The 22395-nt window shown below is 42.4% G+C and overlaps 1 non-coding gene and 2 pseudogenes across 1 annotated transcript; 2 read left to right on the top strand and 1 right to left on the bottom strand.

Annotated features, from left to right (window-relative positions):
- Positions 1-547: 547 nt before the first annotated feature.
- On the top strand, positions 548-1180 carry LOC128576778 (mitotic spindle assembly checkpoint protein MAD2A-like; annotated as a pseudogene).
- Positions 1181-4104: 2924 nt separating this feature from the next.
- LOC128578810 (U1 spliceosomal RNA) lies at positions 4105-4268 on the top strand. Its single transcript, XR_008377921.1, has one exon. It is a non-coding gene; the product is annotated as a U1 spliceosomal RNA (small nuclear RNA).
- A 10566-nt stretch (positions 4269-14834) lies between these two features.
- LOC128577685 (28S ribosomal protein S18c, mitochondrial-like) lies at positions 14835-15179 on the bottom strand (annotated as a pseudogene).
- Positions 15180-22395: the final 7216 nt, after the last annotated feature.

The raw sequence follows: 22395 nt of genomic DNA, 5'->3' as shown, positions 1-22395 counted from the left end.
TAGACAGCACCTTGTATCATAAAATAAATCTTTCTCTTTTTTCTTTTTCTTTTATTTTCTCTCTCTCTCTCTTTTTTTTTTTTTTTTTTGAGACAGAATCTCACTCTGTCACCCTGAGTAGAGTGCTGTGGCATCATCATAGTTCACAGCAACCTCAAACTCCTGGGCTCAAGCAATCCTCTTGCCTTCTGAGTAGCTGGGGCTACAGGCGTCTGCCACAATGCCCGTCTAGATTTTCTATTTTTAGTAGAGATGAGGTCTCGCTCTTGCTCAGGCTGGTCTCAAACTCCTGAGCTTAAGCAATCCACCCCGACCCGGGCCTCCCAGAGTGCTGGGATTACAGAGATGAGCCCCCGAGTCTGGCCTATAAAACAAATCTCAACAGATGTAGGAAACTTAAAAATCATATAGAGTATGTTCTTTGTCCACAATAAAATTAAACCAGAATTAATAACAGATATCTAGAAAATCCAGAGGCTACTTGCCCCTGCGTATGACAGCATGCTGTGTTGTTACTTTTGAAATGATTGGTGGGAAATTGCCGCAGATGCCACTGAGGTTGCTGTCCCGGGAGCAGGGCATCAATACCTGCGTGCAAGCACTGAAATCGTGGCTGAGTTCTTCTCATTTGGCATCAGCAACATTTTATATCAATGTGGCACATGTACATCTGAAACCTAAAGGTAAACTCCAGTACAGAAATATGGACTCACCTTGCTTGTAACTACTGATCTGGACCTCAAAAAATACTTAAACAATGTGGTGCAACAATTAAAAGATAGGTTGTACAAGTGTTCAGTTCAGAAACTAGTTGTAATTATCTCAAATATTGAAAGTGGTGAGGTCCTTCAGAGATGGCAGTTTGATATTGAGTGTGACAAGATAGCAAAAGATGATAGTGACTCAGAGAAAAGTCTCAGAAAACTATCCAGGATGATATCCATTCAGTGATCAGACAGATCACAGCTACAGTGACATTTGTGCCACTGTTGGAAGTTTCCTGTTCATTTTATCACTGATCATACAGATAAATATTTGGTGGTACCTGAAAAATGGGAAGTCTGGACCCCAGTTCATTACCAATTCTGAGGAAGTCCGCCTTCATTCATTTACCACTCCAATCCGCAAAGTAAATAGCCTGGTGGCCTACAGAATTCCTGTCAATGACAGAATGAGATGAGGCAATCATGTAATATGTAATTTTTAAATGTGGTTTTCCTGAAACCAAATCAACTATAGTTGAATGTTTTATTTCATTGGTTAATTGTTAGATGAGGAAAACCAATGTTATACTTTACTGAACTGTGTGTAATTGTCCCATTTGGGGGGTACCTGTTTGACTTAACCACAGGATTGACATAGTGAGTTTATTGCACATTGTTCAAAGGGAACCAGCAAATAAAGCTAAGTGTTTTCCTAAATCAGACATTTTGCTCAAGTAGCTTGACTCCACATAGGTAGGGAGAAATTTAAATACATAAAATACAGCAAAAGAAGAATGAATATTCAGAATCTTTGTTTAAGTCCTAAAAGTAACTAATAATCCATAAGTAAAGAGCTATTGCTTTATTAAGCCCTTTTTTCATTTATTTTATTGTATAGTTTCCATATTGAATACATTTTCATTGATTTTAATTTATGTAAATTGAATCTATGAAGCAATGGGTATTTCTACTGTTTAATTTACTGTGATACAGAACTCTTAAAAATTTTTGGTATATGTTTTATAAAATCAAGCTTTAAATGAAAATGAAGAAATAAAGTTTAATTTAATAAGGTTGCTTAATAAGTTGTCTTAAAATATTTTGTTATTTATGTGGTGTTAATACAATTAAATGAAAGAATGAAAAAAAAAAGATCTAGAAAATCCCCCACATACTTAGAAGTTAAACAGCATATGTTTAAATAACTTATAAGCCAAAAAAAGACACTAAAGAGAAATTAGAAATTATTTTTAACTGAATGAAAATGAAAATACAACATAACAAAATTTGCGGGATGCAGCTAAAGCACAGTGCTCAGAGGGAAATGCATAGCACTAAATATTTATGTTAAAAAAAGAAGAAAGGTCTTAAATCAATGAACTTAATGTCCATATTAAGAAACTAGAAAAAGAAGAGTAGAGTAAACCCAAAGCAAGCAGAAGGAAGGAAATAATAATAAAGATAAGGACAGAAATCAATGACATTAAAAACAGAAAAGCTAATAGAGAAACATCAATGAAACCGAAAGCTAGTTCTTAGAAAAAAATCAATAAACTTGATAAACCTCTAACCACACTGGCAAAGTAAATAAAGAAAGACACAATTACCAATATCAGGAATAAAACAGTGGCTATTACAATAGATACCACAGACATTAAAAGGATAATAAAGGTTTTGTTTGTTTTGGTTTTGTTTTTTTAGAGACAGAGTCTCACTTCATCACCCTGGGTAGAGTGCTGTGCTCACAGCAACCCTCACCTCCTAGGCTTAGGCGATCCTCTTTGCCTCAGTCTCCAGAGTAGCTGGGACTACAGGTGCCCACCAGAACACCCAGCTATTTTTTTGTTGCAGTTTGGCCAGGCCAGATTCAAACACCCACTGAGCCACAGGCACCACCCAAAAGGATAATAAGGTTATACTTCAAACAACTCTATGTATGTGAATTTGACAACTTACATGAAATGGGCTAATTTCTGGAAAGCCATAAACTACCCAAGAGAAAAGAGAGAAGTGGAATAGTCCTTTATCTAATAATGAAACTGAATTTGTAGTTAAAAACCTTCCCACAAGGCTGGGTGCGGTGGCTCAAGCCTCTCAGCACTCTGGGAGGCTGAGGCAGGTGAATTGCTTGAGCTCAGGAGTTCAAGGCCAGCCTGAGCTAGAGTGAGAGCCCCCCTTCTCCAAAAATAGCCAGATATTGCAGTGGGCACCTGTAGTCCCAGCTACTCGGGAGGTTGAGGTAAGAGATTGCTTGAGCCCATACAGTCACAGGTTGCTATGACACCATGGCACTTTACCGAGGGAGACTGAAAAAAAAAAACCTTCCCACAAAGAAAACAAAATACAACACAGGCCCAAATGTAAACTATAAAACCTTTAGAAGAAAACAAGATGCCTATAGTCCCAGCTACTTGGGAGGCTGAGGCAGGAGGATCACTTGAGCCCAAGATACTGAAGTTGCTGTGAGCTATGATGACACCATGGCATTCTACCCAGGGCGACAGAGTGAGACTCTGTCACCATAACAAAAAAAAAAAGAAAGAAAGAAAGATGGGCAGTGCCTGTGGCTCAAAAGGGTAGGGCACTAGCCCCATATGCCGGAAATGGCAGGTTCAAACCCAGCCCCGGCCAAAAAAGAAAACAGGAGAAAATGTTTGTGACCCAGGTAGAGTTAAGAGTTAGGCATGCGACCAAAAGTCATTTCACAGAAGATAAAATCAGTAAATTGGACTTCATCAGAATTAAAAATGTTTTGGTCTTCAAAGACACTGCTTAGAGAATGAAAAGGTACAGAGAAGCAGAAAATATTTGCAAATCACATATCAGGCAAATAACTTATATCCAGAATATATAGAGAACTCTGAAAAGTCAACAATTAGAAAACAAGCCAGGTGGTGCCCATAGCTCAGTGGGTAGGGCGCCAGCCACATACATCAAGGCTGGCAAGTTTAAACCCAGCCCTGGCCAACAAAAACAACAATGACAACTGCAACAACAACAACAAAAAATAGCTGGGCGTTGTGGTGGGCATCTGTAGTCCCAGCCACTTGGGAGGTTGAGGCAAGAGAATCACTTACATCCAAGAGTTTGAGGTTGTTGTGAGCTCTGATGCCACAGCACTCTACCCAGGGCAACAGCTTGAGATTCTGCCTCACCAAAAAAAGAAAAAAAGAAAGAAAACAAGCCAATTTTATTAAATGAGCAAAAGATTTGAACAGATACTCCACCAAAGAAAATATACATGGTCCCAGCCCCGGCCAAAAACCACAAAAAAAAAAGAAAAGAAAATATACATGGCAAATAAGCACATGACTATATGCTCAACATCGCTAGCTATTAGAGAAATGCAAAAGAAAATCACAAGGAGATACCAACATAAATATTAGAATGGCTAAAATATATACTTACCTGGCAGAGGAGATCCCATGATCACAAAGGTGGTTTTCCCAGGGCGAGGCTTATCCATTGCACTCTGGATATGCTGACCCCTGCAATTTCCCCAAATGTGGGAAACGCAACTGCATAATTTGTGGTAGTGGGGGACTGCATTCGTGCTTTCCCCTTTAAAAAAAAAAAAAGAGAAGAAGAAAAAAAGAATGGCTAAAATAAAAAACACACAACACCAAGTGCTGGTGAGAATGCAGAATAACTAGAACTCTCATACATTGCTAGTGTGAGCTTAAAATAGCATAGCCACTCTAGAAAACAATTTGGCATTTCTTACAAAGTTAAACACACACAGATGATACAACAATCCTAGTCCTAGGCATTCAGCCCTAGAAAAATAAAAAGTATTTGCACAGGAAAATTTGTACATAAATGTTTATAACATCATTTTTATAATCACCAAAAACTGGAAACTGTATAAATGTCCTTCAACACATCAATGGTGAAACTAACTGTGGGACATCCATACAATGAAATACTACATTTACTCTGCAATAAAAAGGAAAGATCTACTAATGCACACAACATGGCTGAATCTCTAAGGCATGTGGAGCAAAAGAAGCTAATCCAAAAGACTATGTATTATCTGATTCTGTTTATGTGATACTCTAGAAAAGGCAAAACTACAGTGATGGTGAACAGATCAGCAGTTACCAGGGGTTAAGAGTGAGGGGATGGTGTGACTTAAAAGGAAACAGGAAGAGGGAGAGTTTAAGGATGATGGAGATGTTCTGTATCCCGATAGTGGTGGTGGTTACACAAGTCTGGATGTGAGTTAAAACTCTGAACTGTATGCCCCCAAAAATTCAATTTTACTGTATATAAATTTTTTAATCAAAGTTAAAAAAAATAAATCTTGCCAAGTGTACTTCTGTAGTTTCTCAGGCCCCTAACTGATCTGATCATGAAAGAGATCTGAAGGATGGAAATTAGCCAGAGGAAAGGAAAAAGAGAGTGGGAGAGTGGGTTGTTTTTGGTTTTGTTCTTTTCTTTTCAGAGTCTTACTCTGTCACCCTGGGTAGAGTGCCTTGTTTGCATAGATCACAGCAACCTCAAATTCTTGGGGTTGAGCAATGCTCTTGCCTCAGCCTCCTGAGTAGCTGAAGCTACAGGCTTGCACCACTACGCCTGGCTAGTTTTTCTATTTTTAGTAGAGACTGGGTCTTGCTCTTGCTGAGGCTGGTCTCCCAACTCCTGAGCTCAGGCAATCCACCCACCTAAGCCTCCCAGGATTATAGGCATGAGCCACCATGCCCACCTGGCCTAGTTTTTTGATTTTTAATAGAAGGGACAGGATCTCGCTCTTGCTCAGGCTGGTTTCAAATTACTGAGCTCAAGGCATTCTCTCACCTGGGCCTCCCTTAGTGCTGGGATTACAGGTGTGAGCCACTGTGCCCTGCAGAAAGAGAGTGTTTTTGACACAGAACAGCACATTGCAAAAACCAGGAAGTGAGAAAAAGACCCAGCAAGATCAGAAAACTGAATGTGGGTCTGTGGGTCTGAGTTTGAGTCAGTATTTGAGGGAGGGACTAGTTAAAAAAAAACAAAAGTAGTCTGGGAGGCTGAAGCGAGTGGATTGCTTGAGCTCAGGAGTTCGAGACCACCCTGTGCAAGAGCAAAACCCCGTCTCTACTAAAAATAGAAAAACTAGCCAGGCATTGTGGTGGGCACCTGTAGTCCCAGCTACCTGGGAGGCTGAGGCAAGAGATGGCTTGAGCCCAAGAGTTTGAGGTTACTGTGAGCTATGACACCGCAGCCCTTTACCAAGGGTGACAAATAGAGACTCTATCTCAAAAAAAAAGAAAAAGAAAAGAAAAGTAGGAAAGATAGAAGAAAGGAGCCATGGAATGTCAGCCACAATGGCAATCTGGGCTTTACTGAGGGCAACAGGGAGCCACTGAAACAGTGATTCCCACCCAGGGATATGCTCCAAAGTCATGTGGGGTATGTTTTCAAACTACACATGCCCATCCCAAGTTCCAAGCCTACAACTCAAACTCCCTAGAGATTGAGCTTGAGGAACCTGTATGTTTGGCAAAGGCACCCCAGAAATTGTCATATACATCTCTTGTTAAAAACACTAGCATTGACCAACGTGGGCAACATAATGAGACCCTGTCTCTGTAAAAAATTAGCTAGGCATGGTGGCTGGCACCTGTAGTCCCAGCTATTCAGGAGGCTAAGGTGGGAGGATCACCTGAGCCCCAGAGTTCAAGGTTGCAGTGACCTATGGTCACACCACTGCACTCCAGCCTGGGCGAGAGAGTGAGGTCCTGCCTCTAAAAAAAAAAAAAAAAAAATAGGGGGCGGCGCCTGTGGCTCAAGGAGTAGGGCGCCGGTCCCATATGCCAGAGGTGGCGGGTTCAAACCCAGCCCCGGCCAAAAACAAACAAAAAAAAAAAAACAATAGGCTCGGCGACCATAGCTCAGAGGCTAGGGTGCCAGCCACATACACCGGAACTGGCGAGTTTGAATCCAGCCCAGGCCTGCCAAACAACAATGACAGCTGCAACCAAAAAGTAGCCAGGTGTTGGGAGGGCACCTGCAGTCCCAGCTACTTGGGAGGCTGAGGCAAGAGAATCACTTAAGCCCAAGAGTTTGAGGTTGCTTTGAGCTGTGAGGGCAACATAGTGAGACTCTGTCTCAAAAAAAAAGGAAAAAATCACTTGCATTGCAATGTTAATCATGGAAGCTACATGAGGCTCCATGGGGGTTCGTTATACCCTTCCTTCTATACTTCTGTGTTTGAAAATTCTGTAACTGCAAATCTTGTTTTGCAATTGTTCTTATTAGCAAAGTACTGGAAACAAATATCCAGTAATAATAGAATGGATTAAATATGTTGTAATATTCATGAAATGGAACATTATACAACAAAGAAAGCTCTAAAACAGGCAAAACTAATATTTAGGGCTGCATATTTGGGTGCTCAAACTATAGAGCAAGAAAAGGGTACCTATGGCTTCTAGGAAGAGGGAGTTGAGATTAGGAAGGAATATATATGATAGTCTCTGAGATGCTGGCAAAGTTCTGTTTCTTGGCCTGGGTAACAGTTACATGGATACTTGTATTAAAACTATTAAATTAACATGATCACGTATATGCGCTTTTCTGTATTTTCTTCTTTTTTTTTTTTTTTTTGTAGAGACAGAGTCTCACTTTATGGCCCTCGGTAGAGTGCCGTGGCCTCACACAGCTCACAGCAACCTCCAACTCCTGGGCTTAAGCGATTCTCCTGCCTCAGCCTCCCAAGTAGCTGGGACTACAGGCGCCAGCCACAACGCTCGGCTATTTTTTTTGGTTGCAGTTTGGCCGGGGCCGGGTTTGAACACAGGTTTGAACACGCCACCCTCGGTATATGGGGCCGGCACCTTACCGACTGAGCCACAGGCGCCGCCCTCTGTATTTTCTTTTAAACTGGCACTGCAAGGGTTTATTTTAGCAAGATAATAGCACATACAATTCACCCTTTAGAAAGATTGCTCTGACTTCTAGGCAGAGAATGGAGTGGAGGGCAAGAACACTCAGGACAGCCAGACCAATTCTGCAGCAATTCAGGTGAGGAGACCATAGGGCGCCTCAACCAGGGCAGCGGCAGTAGCTTAAAGAGTAGGGGGGATCTGAGGGGAGCTTAGGCATGGTGTCAACTGGAGTTAGCATTTTGGGGGTGTTGATGAAGGGGAAGGAGCCATGCAGGGACTCAGGAGGCCTGCACTGGCCCAAAACATCATTTTGAACCTCATAATCCTTACTCTCCTAACATCATCCTTCTCCTTTTGTGCCCTTTTACCCCATACACAGGACTGGAACCAGCACCCCCTTTGCCTGTTTCTCAAATCATTTACATTGGGAGAAGACAAATGTGCCTCTGGAACCACAAACCATGGGGTTTGCACACATGGCAATTACACACCATTAGCAGTGCATCAATCCATAACACAACTTAAAACCCATAAACGTTCCCATAACACTCCAGGGAATTTATCCTAAGGGAATATTTTTTAAAAAACTTGTCAATCGACTCAGTGCCCATAGCACAGAAGTTATGGTGCTGGCCACATACACCAAGGCTTCCGGGTTTGAACCTGCCTCCAGGGCCAGCTAAACAACAATAACAACTGCAACAAAAAAAAAAAAGCCAGGCATTGTGGTGGGCACCTGTAGTTCCAGCTACTTGGGAGGTTGAGGCAAGAGAATCACTTAAGCCCAAGAGTTGAAGGTTGCTGTGAGCTGTGACACCACAGCATTCTACCAAGGGCAACATAGTGAGACTCTGCCTCAAAAAAAGAAATAAAAAAGAAACTTGTCATTCATCCAACTTTAACAACTGTCAACTCATGCTCAATCCTGTTTCGTCTATACCCTGAACCCATTTCCCCTCTGATTATTTGGAAGCAAATCCCAAATATGACTTCATTTCCCTAAAAGGTAAGGGGCCTCTCAAAACACTAACTGCACTACTGTTCACATTTTTTTCTAAGAGAATTAAATCGTTTATTGATTGCACATGATAATGGTAGATACCCAAGCTTCATTCTCATCTGTCATTTTATCTAGTACTATTATTCAATTTAGATATATTGCATAGGATATGCCAACAATCACCTTTATAATCAATAATTCCATGATTTTCCTTCGATGACCCCTTTAAATGGTGAGCTTCAGGTCACAACAGTAACCCCTCAGTTCAACTATACCAAGGTTTCTGAAGACAATGGCTTCTTCACCCAAGCAGGTTGTAAATGAATTTCAAATAGAACCTGGCATCACCCTGAAGGAATTCTAGCATCACACTTTTGGGAAAGTTTACCAAAATGGCTTCAGAGTAGACTAACTTTACACAGCACATTAAAAAAAAAAAAAAAAAGCCCGTCTTCTCGCGACTGCCTCGGTCAGTCATGATTTCAATCACTTCAAATTTCCCATACTGTTCAAATTAGTCTCTTAAGTGATGTTCTTCAGTATCTTCTTTAATGCCACCAACAAAGATCTTTTTTTTTTTTTTGCAGTTTTTGAACCGGCAATCTCCGGCATATATATGGGGCCTGTACCCTACTCCTTTGAGCCACAGGCGCCGCCCACCAGCCAAGATCTTTTTCGTAGTTAAGTGGGCACCAGATCTTTGAGAATCTTCTCTGGAAACAGCTGGTTCCACAACTCTTCCATCCACCTTGTGTGGCCCTGCATTCATTACTGCATCCGCCTCCTCCACGGTGACATATGTGACAGACCCAAAGTTCCAGGAGCACTTGGTGTTTGGATCTCTCATTGCCACACATTGCCCCATTGCTCAAAATGGTTCCTCAGACTGTCATCAGTCGTTTCAAAGCTCAACCCTCCAATGAACAGCTTCCGCAGCTGCTCGGGCTCTTGAGGAGACAAGACGGCAGTGGGAAGAGAGGCTTTAACGATGCTTCCTCGGCAGCGTCCACAGGCAGAAAAAGCCTGTTCACATTTTAAACATACCCTATAATACCTTAATATCAGGGTGTTTGCAGGGATTAGGGAGTGCAATGTCTGGCTCATAGAGAAAATTTAAATTCAAGAGTGGTGGTAGTTGTCGTTGGGCCACTGATTCTTGATCAGTTGTTATTGGCCTTTCCATGTAATGGCTTTGTCCCCATCATAGTGCCACAGTGTCACTATGGCCAGATATTCTCCACATCCCTTGGAGGACTGTGTGTGTTGTTTTCTTTAATGGGAAAAATGAAAATGTACCGTTAGAGTTTTAAAACAAGAAATCTCAGCCAGGCGTGGTGGCTCACACCTGTATTCCTAGTGCTGTGGGAGGCCAAGGCAGGTAGATTGCTTGAGCTCAAGGTTCGAGACCAGCATGAGCCAGAGTGAGACCCCCGTCTCTACCAAAAAAAAAAAAAGCTGGGCATTGTGGCGGGCCTCTATAGTCCCAGCTACTTGGGAGGCAAAGGGCAAGAGAATCGCTAAAGGGAGAAAGGAAAAAAAAAAAATCTTCAAACTAAGATGAGTGAAAGTCAGCTGAAATTGAAAGCAAAATTAAAAAAAAATATATCAGCTTGGCGCCCATAGCTCAGTGGTTAGAGCACCAGCCGCATACACTGGGGCTGGCAGGTTTGAACCCAGCCCAGGGGGGCTAAAAACAACAATGACAACTACAGCAAAAAAATAGACAGGCAGTGTGGCAGGTGCTTGTAGTTCCAGCTACTTGGGAGGCTGAGGCAAGAAACTTGCTTAAGCCCAAGAGTGTGAGGTTACTGTGAGTTGTGATGCCACGGCATTCTACCTAGGGCAACATAGTGAGACTCTGTCTCAAAAAAACAAAAAACAAAACAAAAAAGAAATCTCATAATATTTGCAAAAGGATAATGAAAATTTCTCATATGATGGGAAATAAGTGTAAAAATACTTATGCGTCAGGACAGATGATTGGATCTGCCCTCTAGCTAATAGGTCCTTTTACTTCCCAATTTTTAACTTAGAAAAAAAAAAACTAAAACTGCCCAGAAGTTGCAAGAATAGAGCCCAAGGGATAAATCCAAGGTGCACAGGGGTTTATTTTTCTATGTCAGTGAAATCCAGAAGAAAAATGTTTAGGCTGGTGTTACTATGTCATACTGCATGTAGGTGTCTGTTCCATCAATCTTAGCCGGGGCTTCTTGTCTTTGTGATAACAGACTGATCTCTGAACTTCTGGGCATCACACTCGGCGACCTAGGAGAGAAAAACAGTACAGCCAACAGCCTCTCCGGAGGCTTTGTTTGGGAAGTCACACCCACCCAAAGGACTTACATCTACGTCTCATTGACCAGAATTTGAAGGCGAGGGCTGCTGAGGAGCCAAATGTTCGCAGGGAAGCGCGCCGCCATCCTGATCCAAATTGGTAGCCTGTTAGGAAGGAATGCAAATAGAGCTCTGTCACAGAAGGGAAGGAGAAAGGAAGCTGAGAGGCAGCTGTTTCTGTGGTTGAAGCTGAAAGCAGCATGGAAGGGAAAAAGCGTCAGAGGTGAGCAAAGTTTAGAAACAATGAGGCAGATTTAGGTGATTGACTAAGAGAGGGGTGAGATAAGGCACTGGCAGGTTGGCTCTTAGCTTCCTACCATGGGAGAGTAGCAAAAGGATTGGCGGGGCAGGGCGGGGGCCGGACATGAAAGTCTACAATTATATATTCATAGAACCATGGACATAAAAATGGCACCTAAAATAGATCCTCCTTTAATTGTATAGGGAAGGTACTATTATTCTCACCACACAGTAAAGAAAGAAATTGTTCAGAGGTAAAGGCATGTTCTGACAGTCTCAGGCAGTGGGGTGGTATTCCCTTGTTTATGAATAGAGCACATTTTACTTTTAGAAAGTAAAAGTGGGCAGGTGTGGTGGCTCACGCCTATGCTAGCACTCTGGGAGGATGAGGTGGGTGGATTGCTTGAGCTCGTAAGCTCAAGACCAGCCTGAGCAAAAAAGCGAGACCCCCCTCTCTACTAAAAAAACTGAGGCAAGAGGATCACTTGAGTCTGACTTGGAGGTTGCTGTGAGCTGTGATGCCAGATCACTCTACCCAGGGCGAAAGCAAAGCAAAGAAAAGAAAAGAGAAAAGAAAAAAGAAAAGAAAGAAAGAGTAGTTCCAGACTGTACATGCTTTCATGACAGGAAGACAGTAGGGCAGGATGATGCTCATTATTATGTATTCAGGAAGGAGTGTTGAGGAAACCAGGAATCACAAATTTACTTGGAGTGTGATGCATCTAGTGACCAGGAGTGACAGCACAGCCCCTCTGTGACCTGTCCCTCATAAGCTTGGAGTGAGGTGGCCAAAGAAGAATCCTGAACCTCAGCAGCTCCTGCCCCACCTCCCATAGAGAAGAGATTGGTACAGAGCCCTGTCAGGGGTGAACATCTTTGTGTTAGCACATCCTCTGTACTTTATAATTATAGTAGTTGGCTAGGAATGTCAGGGAGGGCCTCTATAGAGAGGTGTCTGACACTTGAGTTGGATCCTGAATGAAGAGACAGCCATGTGATGAAAGGTTCCAACAGAAAGGATGAGCTTAGCATGGTTAAGAATTGAAAGGAGTAGCACAGTGGATGAGGGAAGGTCATCAGCAGGAGTCTAATAAGTCATGACGGAGGCAGGGAGACCAGTTAAGCAAGCTGTTACAGTTCAGATGAGAAAAAAGTGAACTTGGACCAGGATTTTAGCAGTATTGATGATGCAGTGGGCATGTTGGGAATTAGAATTTAAAAGATTTGCTGATAAACGGTATGAGAGATAAAAGGAATGACTTCTCAGCTTTGACCTGAGTGACTAGGTGAATAATGGTGCCACTTAATGAGATAGAGGAGCAACATGGAGAGGGCAGGAAAGGGGAAGAGGAGAAAGTAGAAGGATCCATTGCTATCCACAACCTGTTCAGTTCTTCGTTCAGATGGTGAGGAGTACCACATTATTTGAAAATACTTAAGTATATTAATAAATCTAAGGAAAAAAAACCATAGTCATTTCTATAAAGACCAAAAAGATGTGACAAATTCAATACCCATATTTAATAAAAACTCAAAATATAGATTGATATTCTTAACATGTTTAATACTTACCATAGCATTGTGCCTAATGGGGAAACATCAGAATTCACCATTACTATTTAACATTGTACTGGCAATACTAACCAAAACAATAAGATAAGAGAAAATAAATTAGAGGTCTAAAAATTTGCAAAGAAGAAGTAAAACTATCATTATTTGTACATGATGTAACTTTCAACCCAAAAAAGCCAAGAGAAATAACTGAGAAACTACTATAAATGACAAGACATCTCAGTAAAGTAGCAGAAAATAAAATACACAGAAATCAATATATATAATTACCAGTTAGGAAACATAATGGAAGATATACAGTTTAAAAGTTACAAATAAGATACATACTTAAGAATAAACTTCACATGAAATATAAAGATCTCTATAAAGTTTTTTTTTTGAAGACAGAGTCTTACTATATCACCCTCAGTAGAGTGCTGTAGCATCACAGCTCACAGCAACCTCAGACTCCTGGGCTCAAGCGATTCTTTTGCCTCAGCCTCTGGTGTAGTTGGAACTACAGGCAACCACCATAACACCTGGCTTTTTTGTTGTTGTTGTTATTGTTGTCATTGTTGTTTAGTAGGCCCTGGCCAGGCACCAGCCCCAGTGCATGTGGCCAGCACCCTAACCACTAAGCTATGGGCGCCAAGCCTATATAAAGTTTTAAAACATCATTGAGAGTCAAAAAAAAAAAAAAAAAAGACAACTTGAATGACTCATCATAAATGTCCATTATTCCTAAATTAATTTATAAATTAACATCATCCTCCCAAAACTTGACAGCATCTTAGGATTAGACAAACTGATTATAAATTTCTTTACATAAACAAAATCAGAAAATCTCTAAATAAAAGGGTACTGAAGAGATGACTAGATATTAAAGCTTGGCGCCCATAGATCAGTGGTTAGGGCACCAGCCACATACACCAGGGCTGGTTACAACCCGGCAAGGGCCTGCTAAACAACAATGACAACAACAACAACAAAATAGCCGCGTTTGGTGGGAGCCTGTACTCCCAGCTACTTGGGAGGCTGAAGCAAGAGAATCACTTAAGCCCAAAAGTTGGAGATTGCTGTGAGCTGTGATGCTATGGCACTCTACCCAGGGAGACATAATGAGACTGTTTCAAAAAAAAAAAAACATGGCTCAGCACCCATAGCACAGTGCTTACGGCGCCAGCCACATACACCAAGGCTTGCAGTTGGAACCCAGCCTAGGCCAGCTAAGCAACAATGACAAACTGCAACAGAAAAATAGCCAGGCATTTTGGCGGGCACCAGTGGAAAAAAAAAAGAAAGAAAGAAATTAAGAAACTCTCTGCATAGCTGAAAAACAAAACACCATGAGCATACTGAAAACATAAAAGACAAAACGTAAAAAAACAAAAGAGACTTGGCTACTTATATAACAAAGAGCTAATCATCTCAATATATAGAGCATCTACAAATCAGTAATAGATCAAAATGTAAAAAAAAAGGCAAAAGATGTTTATGAAAAGAATTTACAGAAAAAGGAATACAAATATGTCTCAAACACATGGAAAGCTGTTGGAACCCAGCCTAGGCCAGCTAAGGCTGGCCTCTCTCTCACAAAAGAGCTATAAATTAGAACTACACAGGTAAAAAAAAAAATCACATTGGCCCAAATACAAGTTTGATGATATGCTTGTAAATAAAGCTATGGGGGATAAAAAGCATGCTTGTACATTGCTGGCACAAGTGCAAACTGTGGAAGCACAAACTCCTGTAGGGAACAACTTAATAACATGTATCCTAGTTTCAACTTTTTACTTATGTGTAAAAAGTTAATTATTCATTACAGTATTGTTGGTAATAGCAAAAGATAGAAAACAACCTATACGTGTATCAATAGGAAGGTGGTTGCATAAATCAGGGAATAGTTACAAGATATTCTGAATATCCACTTTTTTTTATTTGAGACAGTCTCACTACGTCACCCTCTGTAAAGTGCTGTGACGTCATAGCTCAGAACAACCTCTAACCTTTTTTTTTTTTTACTGTAAAATAAAGTTTATTGGTAGTAACATGTCACTTATTCCTGATACTTGATGTTGCAAACTTTAGGGTCTTTGAGATACACAGGATCCTTACCTGTAACTGGCATAAACCCCATTATTTGAGCTCTTTTAATCGCTTTTGTGATTTCTTTCTGTTTCTTCCCACAAAGACCTGTTATGTGCCTTCCATAAATGCATCCAGTAAATGGAGAAATAAACTGGAACAAAAACTGTACATTCTTATAATCTACACGTTTTCCACACAAGATACATTTCTTAAGAGGCTCCTTATAAGGATTTTCCATCACAACAGGCATGTTCTCATTGCTGGTTACCTGTTTATACTGTGAACAACCTCTGCTCCACGGCACTGAGTGCCAGGATGCATGAAACAGACAGAAGCCGTTACCAAGCTTGTCAACTTTTTCCTCCCTAGAACACTGCAAACCATAGCTGCCATGATTCCCCTTTCCTCCTCTTCCTTTCGTTCCAAATTCACAACTTCTGAGGCATCCTTGAACTTTTTAAACAGGGGGCCACTTCACTGTCCCTCAGACCGTTGGAGGGCCAGACTGTAGTTAAAAAAACAACAACTATGAACAAATTCCTATGCACACTGCACATATCTTACTTTGAAGTAAAAAAACCAAAACGGGAACAAATACAATCACACCACCTCATGTGGCCTGCGGGCCGCAGTTTGAGGACCCCTGTGACTCTTGGGCTCAAGCGATTCTCTTGCCTCAGCCTCCCAAGTAGCTGGGACTACAGGCGCCACCACAATGCCTGGCTATTTTTAGAGATGGAGTCTCTCTCTTGCTCAGGTTGGTCTTGAACGTATGAGCTCAGGTAATCCACCTACCTCAGCCTCCCACAGTGCTAGGATTATAGGCATGAGCCACTGTGCCCGGCCTCTTTTTTTTTTTAGCAGAGATGGGATTTCACTCTGCTCAGTCAGGCTGCTCTCCAACTCCTGAACTCAAGCAATCCACCTTCCTCAGCCTCCCAAATGCTGGGATTACAGGAGTGAGCCACCGCGCCCAGCCTGAATATGCACTTGTAATATGCAAAGACTCCTCTATGTGTGTGTGTATATAGTTTAGTCAAAGAAAGATATGGAACAATGTTTATAGTATACTATAAATCCAAAGATGCTTATATTTGCATAAGGACACCAGAGGAATATGCAAATAACTAATGTTATTACTGTTGGGGGTATGAATAGGATGAATGGAGGCCCGTGAAAGCAAGACTTCACTGTATAACTTTAAAGGATCATGTGATCTTGGGCGGTGCCTGTGGCTCAGTGAGTAGGGCGCCGGCCCCATATACCGAGGGTGGTGGGTTCAAACCCGGCCCCGGCCAAACTGCAACAAAAAAATAGCCGGGCATTGTGGCAGGTGCCTGTAGTCCCAGCTACTTGTGGGAGGCTGAAGCAAGAGAATCACCTAAGCCCAGGAGTTGGAGGTTGCTGTGAGCTATGTGACACCACGGCGCTCTACCGAGGGCAATAAAGTGAGACTCTGTCACTACCAAAAAAAAAAAGATCATGTGATCCTTGAAATACATGAATGTATTGTCTATATAAAATAATTAAAAGAGATGATATGCAAAGCTATAAAAATGGATAAAAGTACTTAAGAGAGAGACTGGATGGAGTTAGAGAAGCTGGTCAATGACTGGACCCTGGGGGCCTCCAATATTAAAGAGTGATGAAGAAGAAAGAAAAGAAAGAGTAGGTAAGAAGGAAAGGACTAAGGAAGAAAGTGGAGTAGAAGGAAATCCAAGTAAGTGTAAACTTCACAGAAACCTTGGCACTAAAGTGCAGCAGTGAGGAAGTGCTCATTATCAAGGGCTACTGAAAGGCCTAGTAAAATGAGAAAGGTAACAGATATTTTAGGAGAATGGTGTAGCCCAGAAAAAGGCTGACTCAAGTCGAATAAAATATGAAAGACAAGAAAGTAGACACAGTGAATTTAAGGTTTTGCAGAAAGCTGCTGGTACAGAAGAATGGAGCAGCAAACTGGAGAGGAACAGGAGATCAAGAGGGCTTTGAGATGGGCAATATTGAGGGAGCCAGGACAGCAGGAAATTGGGATGATGAATTAATAGATGAGAAACAATCACAAGCACTAAGTTGTTGAAAAGGCACACATGAACAATTTAGCCTTGAAAAGGAGCATTTTAGCCTTACGCTCCTAGTGGAGGAGGGATCATCCTTGTCCACTAGGAGGGAATGGGAAGCATCTAAGCAGAGAAAAAAAACACAAATATGACCAGGTGACACTACTTCCTCTTTGGGGGTTTTAAACAGCTATTACCAAAACATATCCTTATCTTCTAGTATTAAACACATTTTTAGCTTCAGTGCCCATAGCTCAGTGGTTAGGGCATTGGCCACATACACCGAGGCTGGTGGGTTGAAGCCTGGCCTGGGCCTGCTAAACAATGACAACTGCAATCAAAAAATAGCCAGGCGTTCTGGAGGGCACCTGTAGTCCCAGCTACTGGGGAGGCTGAGGCAAGAGAATCACTTGAGCCCAAGAGTTTGAAGTTGCTGTGAACTGTGACGCCATAGCACTCTACCAAGGGCGACATAGTGAGACTCTGTCTCAAAAAAAGAAATAAATAAATAAACACATTTTTAAAAAACCTTTACTTTGGCCGAGCGCAGTGGCTCAATCCTAGCACTCTGGAGGCCGAGGCAGGTGGATTGCTTGAGTTCAGGAGTTGGAGATCAGCCTGAGCAGAGTGAGATCCCATCTCTACTAAAAAATAAAATAAAATATAAAATAGAGGCCAGGTCTAGTGGCTCACACCGGTAATCCTAGCACTCTGGGAGGCTTAGGTGGGGGGGGGGGGGAGGTGGATTGCCTGAGCTCACAGGTTCAAAACCAGCCTGAGCAAGAGAGAGACCCCCGTCCCTAAAAATAGCCAGGCATTGTGACAGGCACCTGTAGTCCTGGCTATTTGGGAGGCTGAGGCTAGAGAATCGCTTGAAGCCAAAAGTTTGAGGTTGCTGTGAGCTGTGACGCCACCATACTCTATCGAGCGACAAAGTGAGACCTTGTCTCAAAAAAAAGACGACTAGGTTCCAAGAGGGCAAAGACTTATCCAAATTTATCACTATACTCCCCAGCATCAGACACCCAGAACAGGTTTGGAATGAGCCCTAAATCAATTGGCCTGTACTGGGTGACTGGGGTCAGGAGCAGAGGTTCACAGTCCACTTTGCATATTAACATTCTCATTGACTGATGATAGGTAAATGAGATGGGCTGTTATGAAAAGAATGAGCGCAAAGAGGAGTAAAGAATGGAGGATTTCCAGCAAAAGATGACAGCCATTTTACTGTTTCTCTCAAAAAATAAAATGTCAGCCAGGCGTGGTGGCTCACGCCTGTAATCCCAGCACTTTGGGAGGCCAAGGTGGGTGGATTGCCTGAGCTCAGGAGTTTGATACCAGCCTGAGCTAGAGCAAGACCCCCCATCTCTAAAAACATAGCTGGGCATTGTGGCAGGCACCTGTGGTCCCAACTACTAGGGAGGCTGAGGCAAGAGAATCGCTTGAGCCCAAGAGTTAGAGGTTGCTGTGAGCAGTGACATCACAGCACTCTACCAAGGGCAACAGAGTTCAACTCCGTCTCAAAAAAAAAAAAAGTCATCCTCAATGTAACAAGAAAAACAGTAACAACCCCAATAAACCATGACTGTCAGTGCTAAATACAATAAATCAGGACAGAAACTGGATTTACAACTACAGTAAACCTTAGAATACAGATATGTATTACAGTACTGATACGCCTACCTAATGGCCCTTTGAAGAGGGAGAAGGAAATTGGGGATGTGGTTTGGTCCTCCAGAGGATAGAGGAGACAGTAACAATACTTTTCTCTTTTTACTAAACAGCATTCCGTTTTATGTATCTACAGTTGGCTTATCTAGTTACTAAACCAGTTGATAGACATTTGTTTCCACTTTCTGGTTACCATGAATAATGCTATCAATATTTGCACATTTAACACTCTCATTTCTCCTAGGAGTGGAATTGCTGAGTCATATGGTAATTTTATGTTTAACTCTTATTTTGAAATATCTATTTCATGTTCTTAAATTGTGTCGGTGTGTTTTACATTTTTCTCCCATTAATAAACAACTTTCCAGGTCACAAAATAGCCTTCCACAAAATAGTGCTCTTCCTCAAAAAAAAAAAGGTCCTATTTCAGAATTATCCTAAAGATAACCCATCAAATGCAGAGAGAACTCCAAGGAAAAAGAAAAAACAGTGATAAAGATGACAATAGAAACCCCTCCCCTCAAAATAAAATTCACTGTTCCTAGCAATCAAAAGAATAACCTTTCCTTAAAAAAAAAAAAAAAGAAATTGAAAAGAAGTCTACATGAGAAAAAATTTAGACACTAAATATGCTGAAAAATAGATCATAAACTGAGAACAGATAAGAAACAAAGTGAGTATAAACATACCCAGAATTGTGTCCAATTGAGACTAGAATGTAACAAAAAAAGACAAACCCAAAGGTATCCTAGCACCGGGGGTGGGAGAGGAGGTGCTCTACTAAAAATAGAAAAAACCGGCTAGGCACTGTGGCTCACGCCTGTAATCCTAGCACTCTGGGAGGCTGGGGCAGGTGGATTGCTTGAGCTCACAAGACCAACCTGAGCAAAAGACCCTGTCTCTACTAAAAATAGAAAAACTAAGGCAAGAGGATCACTTGAGCCCAAGAGTTGGAGGTTGCCGTGAGCTATGACCCCCAGCACTCTACCCCAAGGCACGGCTTGAGACTGTCTCAAAAATAAAAAAAAAGAAAAAATTAGTGGAGGTAGTGGTGGGGGGCTTGTAGTACTAGCTACTCGGGAGGCTGAGGCAAGAGGAGTACTTGAGCCCAGGAGTTTGAGGTTGCAGCGAGCTAGGCTATCATGGCATTCTAGACTGGGCAACAGATACTGTCTCAAAAATCAAACTTTCAAAGCCTGTATAGTGAATGAAACTTCTGTATTCTGGTGGAGAGAGGGTGAGGCAATTGTCAAAACAAATAGTAGTTACTGAACTTCAAAGTCTGTAGCCATGCAAGCAGGATACTTAGAGCCATAGGGGCAAGGGAAACAGACATTGCCTAAGTATGAAGACATTAGACATTTTCAAATATACAAAAGATAGCTCATATAAAGCCATTAAAAACAATTCAGCCCGGGGCGGCACCTGTGGCTCAAAGGAGTAGGAGGACGGCCCCGTATGCCGGGGGTGGCAGGTTCAAACACAGCCCCGGCCAATAACTGCAAAAAAAAAAAATTCAGCTGGCTTGGCGCCTGTAGCTCAAGCGGCTAAGGCGCCAGCCTCATACACCAGAGCTGGTGGGTTCGAATCCAGCCCAAGCCTACTGAACAATGACAACTACAACCAAAAAATAGCTGAGGCTGAAGCAAGACAATCACTTAAGCCCAGGAGTTGGAGGTTGCTGTGAGCTGTGATGCCACCATACTCTACCCAGGGCAACAGCTTGACGCTCCATCTCAAAAAAGAAAAAAAAAAAAATTCAGCCAAGCAATTAAGAACCCCGAGAATGGCTTGGCGACCATAGCTGAGTGAGTAGGGCGCCAGCCACATATTTGGAGGCTGGCGGGTTCAAGCCTGCCCCGACCTGCTAAACAATGACAACTGCAACAAAAAAATAACCAGGCAGGGCAGCGCCTGTAGCTCAAAGATTAGGGCACCGGTCCCATGTGCCGGAGGTGGTGGGTTCAAGCCCAGCCCCGAACAAAAACTGCAAAAAAAAAAAAAAACAAGCCAGGCACTGTGGCAGGTGCCTGTATTCCCAGCTACTTGGGAGGCTGAGGTAAAAGAATCACTTAAGCCCAAGAGTTTGAGGTGGCCATGAGCACCATGGCACTCTACCGAGGGCGACAATAATGAGACTGTATTAAAAAAAAAAAAAAAAAAAACGAACCCTGGGAACGTGTCAACAGTGTGGAAGAGCAACAGAATTCAAGTATATATTAAATAATCAAAACTAGGCCGGGCGTAATGGCTCATGCCTATAATCCAGCACTTGGGAGGCCCAGGAGGGTGGATTGCCTGAGTTTACGGGTTCAAGACCAGCCTGAGCCACAGCGAGAGCCCATCTCTTAAATAAAAAGCGTTGTGGCAGGTGCCTGTAGTCCCAGCTACTTGGGAGGCTGAGGCAAGAGGAATTACTTGAACCCAAGAGTTTGGGGTTGCTATGAGCTGACACCATAGCACTCTACCAAGGGTGACCACGTGAGACTGTCTCAAAAAAAAAAAAAAAAAAGGCGGCGCCTGTGGCTCAGTCAGTAAGGCGTCAGCCCCATATACCGAGGGTGGCGGGTTCAAACCCAGCCCCAGCCAAAATGCAACCAAGAAATAGCCGGGCGTTGTGGCGGGCGCCTGTGGTCCCAGCTACTCGGGAGGCTGAGGCAGGAGAATCGCTTAAGCCCAGGAGTTGGAGGTTGCTGTGAGCTGTGTGAGGCCACGGCAATCTACCGAGGGCTGTAAAGTGAGACTCTGCCTCTACAAAAAAAAAAAAAGTATTTTAATTCCCATAGAGGACCTTGAACTATCCTTAGAATACAATTTTACTCCATTTCAGTCACCTTCACCTATTTTCAATCTAGCAATCCTCAACCTTTTTCCATTGCTTATCTCGACTAAATTCAGACTCAACTACCTTCCCCTTTTCTATCTCCAAAATCCATATGGTATATTACACCTCAAAATTCTGCCTTAAAGGCTTGTGATTTTTGAGATGACTGTGAAAAGTCAACTATCCAGAACCAAGTATTTCCTAACACAAAAAATTGTTCTTAATCATACTGCAAAAACCCAGAACTCAAAGTGAAACAAAAGTTTAATACACTTTCATTAGGTTGAACCTTATCTAATTACTCATATTTGACCCTTTTTTGCCCTGAAGAGCTGTTTCGTGTGGTTCAACTTAATCTGTCTTACAAGTTAGTGTCTAGATGGTTACAGCTATCATCTTAGTAGCCTACAAAAATGTCACCCAGGGCGGCGCCTGTGGCTCAGTGAGTAGGGCGCCGGCCCCATATGCCGAGGGTGGCGGGTTCAAACCCAGACCCGGCCAAAACTGCAACAAAAAAAATAGCCGGGCGTTGTGGGCGCCTGTAGTCCCAGCTGCTCAGGAGGCTGAGGCAAGAGAATCGCGTAAGCCCAAGAGTTAAGAGGTTGCTGTGAGCCATGTGACGCCACGGCACTCTACCCGAGGGCGGCACAGTGAGACTCTGTCTCTAAAAAAAAAAAAAAAGTCACCCAGACCACAAATACTTTTTTAGAAAAGACATGGTCTCAAATATTATTCAGGACATATTCGAACTACTGGGCTGGAGCAATACTCTCACCTTGGCCTCCCCAGTAGCTATGACTGCAGGGGTAGCCAATAACCCAAGTACATTTTTGATCCCTAGGTAACTACTTACCGTCACTTGTTGGATTATTAAGACCCTTTTTTTTTTATCCTATCTGTTCTTCCACTGCCCAACCACTCTTCACAAATACTTCTCAGAAGAACAAAGAGTTGGCAGCACTTATAGATCAGCAGGTAGAGCACTGGCCACATACACCAAGGCTGGTGGGTCCAAACCTGGCCCAGGCCAGCTAAAAAAAAAAAACTGCAACAAAAA

Source organism: Nycticebus coucang, chromosome X (assembly GCF_027406575.1).
Source record: "Nycticebus coucang isolate mNycCou1 chromosome X, mNycCou1.pri, whole genome shotgun sequence".
Lineage (NCBI taxonomy): Eukaryota > Metazoa > Chordata > Mammalia > Primates > Lorisidae > Nycticebus > Nycticebus coucang.
This window is presented reverse-complemented; position numbering and strand designations above follow the sequence as displayed.